At 42.5% G+C, this 8,612-nt stretch overlaps 1 long non-coding RNA gene across 1 annotated transcript in view; it reads left to right on the top strand.

Annotated features, from left to right (window-relative positions):
• Positions 1 to 1,690: 1,690 nt before the first annotated feature.
• Positions 1,691 to 8,612, top strand: part of LOC116669640 (uncharacterized) — a 12,337-nt gene continuing 5,415 nt past the window's right edge. The window contains exons 1-2 of the long non-coding RNA XR_004326826.1: positions 1,691 to 2,287; positions 4,433 to 4,509. This is a non-coding gene — a long non-coding RNA (uncharacterized LOC116669640). The remainder of the gene's footprint in view (positions 2,288 to 4,432; positions 4,510 to 8,612) is intronic.

Below are 8,612 nucleotides of genomic sequence, written 5' to 3'. Positions count from 1 at the left end.
CCCCCTTATCCTTGTCAAGTGCTGATGTGTCTTCAGCAAGAGAGCTAAACACATTTTCTATAGTGATTTGCAGTCTTAATATCCTTTATTCAGGTTAGGGCACTGCTAGTCTGGATCGACGATGGTTCACTTACCGGATCATTCCGGCGCCGCCTGAAGTTCTGAAGGACGTCCCTCACCTTCCACTTTCTCTGTGCATCGAGGAACAGCTACCGGAAACCTCTAAGCTAGCAAGCTAACGTTACACGCTGAAAATGGCTAGTTTTGAAGAAACTTTGGATCTGCAGCAAGGCAGACCTGCTTGGTTCTTTCTAGGAATGATTGTTAAGATTTACAAAGAATATGTTTACAGCATATCCTCTCTAACTGGGACGTTTTGGGACCGATTGGTGGGACTGCTGTGGACAAAATACACACCGTGATACACTGGTAAGAGCAAATGTGCTATAACCACGTATCCAGCTAATTTATATAGCTCACTCTACTTTATTGTGTGTTAACTTCATTTAATATTGAATTTGGCTTTTTTCTTTTGAATGTTCCACCAAAACAAGTTCCGTCCGGAGACTATTTTGCCGAACCACCGCCAAAGACAATTGTGATTGGTTTAAAGAAATGCAAATAACCCCTGATCTCTTGCCGTTATTTTTCCTATCCGAGAGTTTATGTGTGGAGGGGCCGGACCTTCCTCCACACAGCTGTGGAGATAGGTTTGGAAATGCGAGAGTAGAGCACCACCTATCGGGTGATCATGTGATCATTGGGGGAGGTTTGGCTTGATAACAGATTTGATGGTTTTGTAAATAACGCTGGGGTTGTGATGGTTGGTTGCAATGATGGTGGAGAAATTGGAGGAGCTGGCCCGGGGTCGAGCCCTCCGCTCCTTGTAAAACCAAAGTGAGAGCTGTCTCCGTATACTCTGTCTAACGTTCAGCGTGTTTTCAGTGGATGTTGGCCTCCACCAGGGTTTCCCTTGTCACCTATTCAAGGACCCCTTTACCAGAATCTATGTTCTGACCCTTACCTATGGTCATGAGCTTTAGATAGTCACCGAAAGAAAGAGATTGCGGCTACAAGCGGCTGAAATGAGGCTGGGCCAACTTTTAGAGATAAGTTGTCACTTAAAAATATGAACTCAACCTGCATGGCTCCAAACTGCGGGAAGAAGCCAGAGCACCCAGAGGAAACCCGCGCACTCCACACAGAAAGGCCCCAGCTGCCTCCCTCCCTCTCCCCCCCTTCCCTCACTTTGTCTGACTCTCTCCCTCTCTCTCTGTCTGTCTGTCTGTCTGTTTGTCTCTTTCTCTCTTTCAGTCTCCGCTCTGTGTCCCTCTCTGTGTTTCTATCTGTTTGTTTCTCTCTCTTTCTGTCTCTGCTCTCTGTCTCTCTCCTTCTCTCTCTCAGTCTGTCTTTCTGTGTGTCCTTCCCTCTGTCAGCAGTGTAATAAGTTCCACGTGGTATTTTCAGTTTGTCGCCCAGTCCAGTCAGCTGCCTGATGCAGAAAAAGACCAAATTTAGAAGAAATATGAAAATTGTCAAATGCTTTTTTTCACACACACACACACACACACACACATACACACACACACACACACACACACACACACACACACACACACGTCATTTTTCCAATTCTATGTTAATTCTTTCTTCCCTTCTTTTCTTTTTCCCTTCCCATTTCTTCCCTCCTCTCTTTATCGGCTCCCTCCCTTTTTGTTTCTCAGCTTCTGTCTCCTTTTTACTTCTCCTCCTCCACTCCTAATCTCCCCCTTCTTTCCCTCTTGTTCTCCCTCTTCTTTCTCACTCCCTTCTCCTCTATTTGTCCCTATGTCGCTCCATCTTTCCCAGACAGGCTCTACAGGTCACTAGTTGAGGCTTCTTGGTTCCTCTGACATCAGCCAATAAGTCATATTTAGAGTGGGCCTTCCCTGGTGTAAGGCCCGCCCCCCACTGACCATACAAGGTAACAGTGGAATGCATGGCTTGGCAGTCCGTCTGCTTCATAAGAGAGACACAGAGAGCAGAGGGTGTCCCACACTGATGAGCAGTCCTATTACCGTCTGATCTGAACTTCAGCTTATTGGGAAAACACTGAAGCTTCAGAAGGATGCCAGTGGGCAAACCTGCTCCTCAACTCATCACTACTGCAAAATCAGCCTTTTAGCAGTCAGACAAGTAATTTCACCCAGGAGAACCAAGGAACCTGCCAGGGGAGATGGCAAGCCTTGCGAAAGCTCATCAGTCCAGCAGCGAGGCAGCCTGCCAGCTGCTGCAGATGTTTAATAAGGTATGGTCTCACAAACTACTCTTACTGGAGTTTTTGAATGTTTTGTTGCTCTACTAAAAATCATCTATATATTACAAAAAATACCATGTTTTTTAAAGTGCTTTCTTTTCCATCATTCAGGCAGAAACTTGAAACGTGCTTGCCTTAGTTCAATGAACATAGTGTCAACATGATTTAGGCTTTTGAAAATGTATTAAATATGTCTACACAGTATTACAAAGCCAATAAATCATGTTTCACAACAACAGAAGTGGACTTGCTGTCCACTGAAGGCGATCCACACGGCGTTGTTTTGGCCAGTCCCACACTAAAGTTAATAATCTCAAGCGAAACAGTGAATATTTTTGTTTTTCAATCCAAAACAGTGGTCCCTGAGCTCACTGGGAGACACATCTGCTGTTGGCTAAATTACAGATTTGGACAATGTCTGAAAATTACAACAAACTCTCAAAATGTGACCTTTGCTACAACTCGGTTGTTATATATTATTGACACCACATCTGTATAGATATCTGTGCTACAAGCCATTTTTGAAAAAAAAAAGAAGCTTGGTTTGTATTATCTGTATTCTCAGATAGCTGGAGTTAATGACCTGTCCTTTATTGATTCTTTTCTCGTAGTAACAGGATTCAGTAGACATTCATCGCGCAATCTGACATGCCTCAAAAGTGATATCTTATAATCTGACATAGAGCAAACATGTGTGATTGCTGTCACACACTTTGTGAAGAGGCCTTGAGATGAATGACTTAACTCAAGCCATTTTGAGTCAGTGCAAGTTATCAGAGCCTATAGTGGACTGAGTGCAGAACAAAAGAAATGTAGAGGAAAAGAAAGAAACATTTTAAAGTCTCAAACACTATGTTATACCTTTATAAATGCTCACTCGTCATGCAAAGTAAATGTGACTAGGAGTAGTCCGGGATGGTTTTAACCCTTGTGTTTTTTCCCATTTGTCTTTCTGGGTCAAACTTTTGTTGGAATGTTTTTGTCACTTTTTGTCACCTGATGTTTTTGAGCCTTTCCCAATGTTTTTGTGAGATTTTTCCAAGTTTTTGTCACTTTTTTTCAAAGTCCTTTTACCTTTTTTTTAAAAGACAAAAGATTAAATAAAACACCCATTTTCAGTAAGAGTAGTGAACTGATCATTTATTTTACAATTTTTTTAACATTTTGATTGAAAGAAACCCAATTTTCTGATATAAAAACGATTTGAAAATGGGTCAAATTTGACCCGAGGTCAACAGCAGGGTTAGGGTTTGCCGCGGCCCACGTGTTGCTCTGTTCCTCCTGTTTGGTTGAAACTGTGTTACTGAGCCAAATGAGCTGCAACAGTGTTTACTGAGAGAGTACCAGGACTCTAACTGTACAGCAATCTGAATTACATTAAAATGCCATTTTCACTTGTCCCTCTTGAACTGGCCTGGAATGGATTTAGGATTCATTTTTGTCTACATGGTAATAACATAAATTCATTGTCTTCCCCCATCCATTTGCAGGGCTGACACACATACACCCGCGGGCGTAATATCAGCATAGTAGCTTCCAGCCTGGGGGGTGGGACTCAACAAAAGGTTGCAAGATTAATCTTAGGGGTCATGAGATGATTAACAGGAACAGGGGAAGTGGAAGAAAAAAATCCCAGATGTCTGCTATACAAAACGTTTTTTTTTTCTGAGTTTGTGATGCATTTTTGTATGAATAATCTAAATTTCACAGGTAAAATTTTTTATCCGAGAAGGAGAAATCATTCTGTGGTTGAACTGGACACAAAGAGTACATACATGCAAGTCATGCTTTGTTTTAAGGTGTCACAGGTCAAAAAGTTTGGCCACCAGATTTTTCTAATTCAGCTCACTTGTATGTGTAAATTAAAAAAAAAAAATCCAACCTATGCTTGTTTCTGGGGCGGTGCTGTCCTTAAATGGGTAAAACAGATCAAGACTCTGGTGCTGAAACCCTCCCAGAGTATGGCTGACATCCATCTCCCACAGCGTCTCATGTCACACAGGAGGCCAGCATCAATGGCTGGGACCAAATTTACACCATGAACAGAGTGTACTGAGGAAACTACTGCTAGTCATAAACACACACACACACACACATTCATGTACGTGTACACATAACTCATGTCTGTTTCCCCAGAACACTGCTGTGTGTTGTCACGCGCCGAGACAGATGAGGGACAAGGACAATCTCAAGGTGTACAAGAAACCGACCAGGTAGGAGCACCGACACACACACACACACAGACACGTTTTTTTTTAAACATCTCATTTTTGTAGTTGTTCCTCTGAAAACCAGCTGAGATCAACCACTTAGTTAAAATACACACTTTCAGTAGCAACATGTTTCTGTTAGTAGCTGATGGCACAATGTGGCTGTCATTTGTTCTGCTCTTGAATCCTTTGACATGACATGACATGTTGGCTGGTGAGTCGGCCAGAGTTGAGCAGGTTCAAATGTAAACAGAGGGTCATATCGAGGTCCCTGTTCCCAGATCCAGCTAATGAAATCTGTGTTAAAGCCCTGGCAGACAGGAACTGCTGTCCTGCTGAGGCCTGGGATGGACATGAGAAAGTGTATGTAGGGAGGAGAGGAGGAAATGCTGTATTTATTTACTGAGCGGTCAGAAGTCTTGGGGGCACTGGGTTAAGAGGACTTTCACATAACCCCTCACACACACACACTCACACCAGCACCCCTCTGGGACCAGAAGACCGTGATTCCCAGGGTAAATTTCCCATCGGAGAAGGAGAAGGAGGGGGAGGGGGAAAGGGGGTAGGAAGAGGGGGCGAGGCATATGGAAGGTAAAAGGAGTGGGTGGAAGGAGAAGAATGCAGGAAAAGAGATGGAAGGAGAAGTATTTTTAGCATTGATCACTCGCCCCCCTTTTGCAGAGAGCATACACCTCTATTTCATCATATGAGTCCATCCACGCCTACTCTGAGACACGCATGCACTAGTCTTTGACTTTTTTAAGCTTTGAGTCTTTTTGTTTTCTTCATTCAAAGATAGTTTGATGAAGGCCCCCAGTGACACTATACGCTGTCTGGTTCCATTGTTGGCAGAACTGACACACTTCAGCTATCTCTAATGATTTCATTTCATCTGAAATTTCAACTGCTTCACCATTTGCAGTTCAACTGACATTTCACCTGCTTTCTGCTCTTAGGCCTACTCCCTGCATGTTATTACATTTTGGAAAAATGAGCTGCATACAGGGCTTACTTGAAGTTAAAATTCCTCTTGCTATTAGGCTTTATGTAGACTACGTCGTCACACAACGGTTTGTATGGCATCTTAGGGAAAGTAAAGTTATGCACAATTCTTTGTGTTACTGGACATTTAGTAAAATGTCCAGTATCACGAGCGGTCAGTGTGCCTGCACAGCCGGCCCCTGCAGTTAACAACCTGTTTAGGCAACAAAACTTCTCGGTTAGATTTAGGAAAATAAAATAAGTGTGTCTGTTAAAATAAAGCGACCAGCAGTCTCCTGGGTGAAGGTCCTGTGTTTGTTTGACCCTTCTATCCACCTCGACCTCCGCCCTACATAGACTTTTTCCTTCTATAATTCAAACTGTACAAAAACAAGTGTGAGTTTTCTTTTGGAGTTAGGTAATTCATCACAGTGAACATAACGTCTGGACTGGTCACATAATGTGAACGCAAACTACCTTAGCGACCTTAGTGATGTTAGAACTCATGCATTTCTTAAAGATAAGAAAAAGATCTGTGCCCTTTTTCCTGCTGACATACTGTACATCTGACACTGATTATGTTGAAATCGTCTTTTGGACTGGATTTCTACACTCAAAAAATCTCAAAAGACAAAAGTGACTTGATGAGAACAGTATTTAAGGAGCAGTGTTGGCATGTCTTCAGCTTTAGACAACCAACAATGATTTCTCTAGCAAATGTTGTAAGACATTTAAACAGCATGTATTGTCTTCAGCAGCTTGTCCAGCCATAGACAGCAGGTCCATCACCCTCTATGCATGAGTTGGGAGCAGTTACCAAAGAAACCAAAGAATGTGTTTTTTCAATTTCTACCACAGATTTTTCCTTGATCATCATGTGACTCCTCTGATTTTTCTTACTGTGAGACCCGTTAGAGGGGCCCAACCTCAAGGTTGGGAAACATTGCCCTAAGTCGTTTACAACACTGTAAGGTACCTTTTTGCACCCGGGCTCTTGGGAAGCATCCCCAAGTTCTAGCAGCTCTAAATTATTTTCTACTCCCCCTTAAAACCGTATTACAGCCCGTCACTGCACCACCAACATGTCCCCCTGATCAGGATCCAGGGTTTGACTTAGTCCACTGTTCAGCATTGCCATATTTGGTAATTGATTTTAAGATCCACTTTTACACTCACGTTTAGGATGTGTTGTACATGGTCTGTTTCTCTTGAGATATACTCTAACACAGTGTTTGGCTCTTAGCTCTAGTCTGGGGAGTAGTACATCTCACCAACTCTAAATATATTTTTTAAATTATTCAGCTGTGTCTGTGTGTCTATGTGTGTGTGTGTGTGTGTGTGTGTGTGTGTGTGTGTGGGTGTTCGTGCACAATACATTAGTGTGACAGACAGACAGACAGATAAATGCAGAGCGGGTTTCCTGTGTGTGATTTTCAGAGCCAAGAGGAAAAGAAAAGAAGACCATATTAGGCAATGTTTGACTAAACAGGAGAGATTGGCTTTGACTGTTATCACAGCCGGCCTAAACACTCACACACTTGCGCACTTGCACACGCACACCACACACACACACACACACACACACACACACACACACACACACACACACACACACCTTGTTGATTTAGTTTGTTGTATTACTTTTTGATTAAAATATTGTCATCACCTTTCAGTCCAGAGCAAAACAGCTGTTTTGTAGCTTTTTGATAGGAATTGCCAAAGTCACTAGGCTACCACATAGGGGGCTTGTAAAATGACTCACTGTAAGGGGGGGTTTGCCATGGCGTCAAAAGGTTGGGGAACCATTGTGGCTTCCTGTCCACAGCATGTACACAGAGCCAGTCTGGAGCAGGGCCTGCCTGCACTCTGCACACACACTGCAGACCCTGTCAGGGAATTCTGTACACACCAGACACATTCATAGATGTAAAGTAAGGATCTCCTCACTAGGATGGAACCTGGGAAATCGATAAGCCTTTATAATGAGGGTCAGATGATTTGAGCTTGGAGGTAATATATGTTTACATGTGCCGCCTCATATTCAACTTTAATAACAGTATTCTGCGGTTTTTGGTGATAACATTCAACTGACATGTTATCCTTTTTTAGTGTCAGCTTCATCTGATTATTATATAGATATTAGTATCATTCCATATTCTTTCTTCTTGTTACAAAATCCAGTTTCTAGGTTTTTTTTGAACCTACACTTAAATTGTATCAGAGACAGTGTAGAACCGAGACACCTCAACTCCGAGTAGTTTCCTGTTTTCCTTTTCCTGCAGGTCTGAGTGTTTTGATCCCAATGGGCGAAGGGAACGTGAACACAAATTATGTGTACCAAAGTTAATATTGGATCCATTCCTCACAAGCTGTATATCTCCAGAACATTCTGACACTAAAGTGGCATTTTTCAGACGGACACATCAGGAGAAAATTAACTTGGTTTGAGACCTGTTTCTGTGTCAGGACCAAAGTCTCGCGAGATCTGGCAACACAGAGAAGCTAACGTCAGCTAACGTTTGTGAACGCCCTAACAAAACTAATCTCGGTGATGTTAAATATGTCTTTTAGCCGTGTAAATGTCTAATGTTAGCAAAAGAAACTGTTACGAAATTATTCAAATATGACTTTTTATCAATCCACACGATGTCCACCACACTTTTAAATGAGGCCACGCCCCTTTAGGAGACAGGAAGTATGTACTGTTTCATACCATTGCTTGAAATGGGTTATCTTGAGTACAGTATAGAGAATCTTTGATTGTATCAGAATCTGATGGCAATTTAAAAAAGGTCATATTTCTGAGGTACCTGCATTTCTTTTATTACTTCCACTTGAGATAGCTACATTTTCCCAGCAGCTGCTTGATATTTCCGACCCTTACAGCACATCACCAGCTCCTCTTACATGATAACTTCCTGGAACAGAGATTCCAGGGCCCCTCTCAGGTCTGGAGCCCCTCAATGAACCAGGCCCTTGTCACTGGTTCCCAGCAGAAAGGGATTTTAGGTGAAAGTTTGAATTTGTAAGCTGTAATGATCGTTCAATGGCACATACAAAGCTCTGTACTGGCTCGTCCTGACCAAGTGCTGAGTGTCTGGACTGATTTCAACTCTTTATGTCTC

This window comes from Etheostoma spectabile, chromosome 20, assembly GCF_008692095.1.
Source record: "Etheostoma spectabile isolate EspeVRDwgs_2016 chromosome 20, UIUC_Espe_1.0, whole genome shotgun sequence".
NCBI lineage: Eukaryota > Metazoa > Chordata > Actinopteri > Perciformes > Percidae > Etheostoma > Etheostoma spectabile.
Note: the sequence above shows the minus strand (reverse complement) of the source record. Positions and strands in the feature narration are given on the sequence as shown.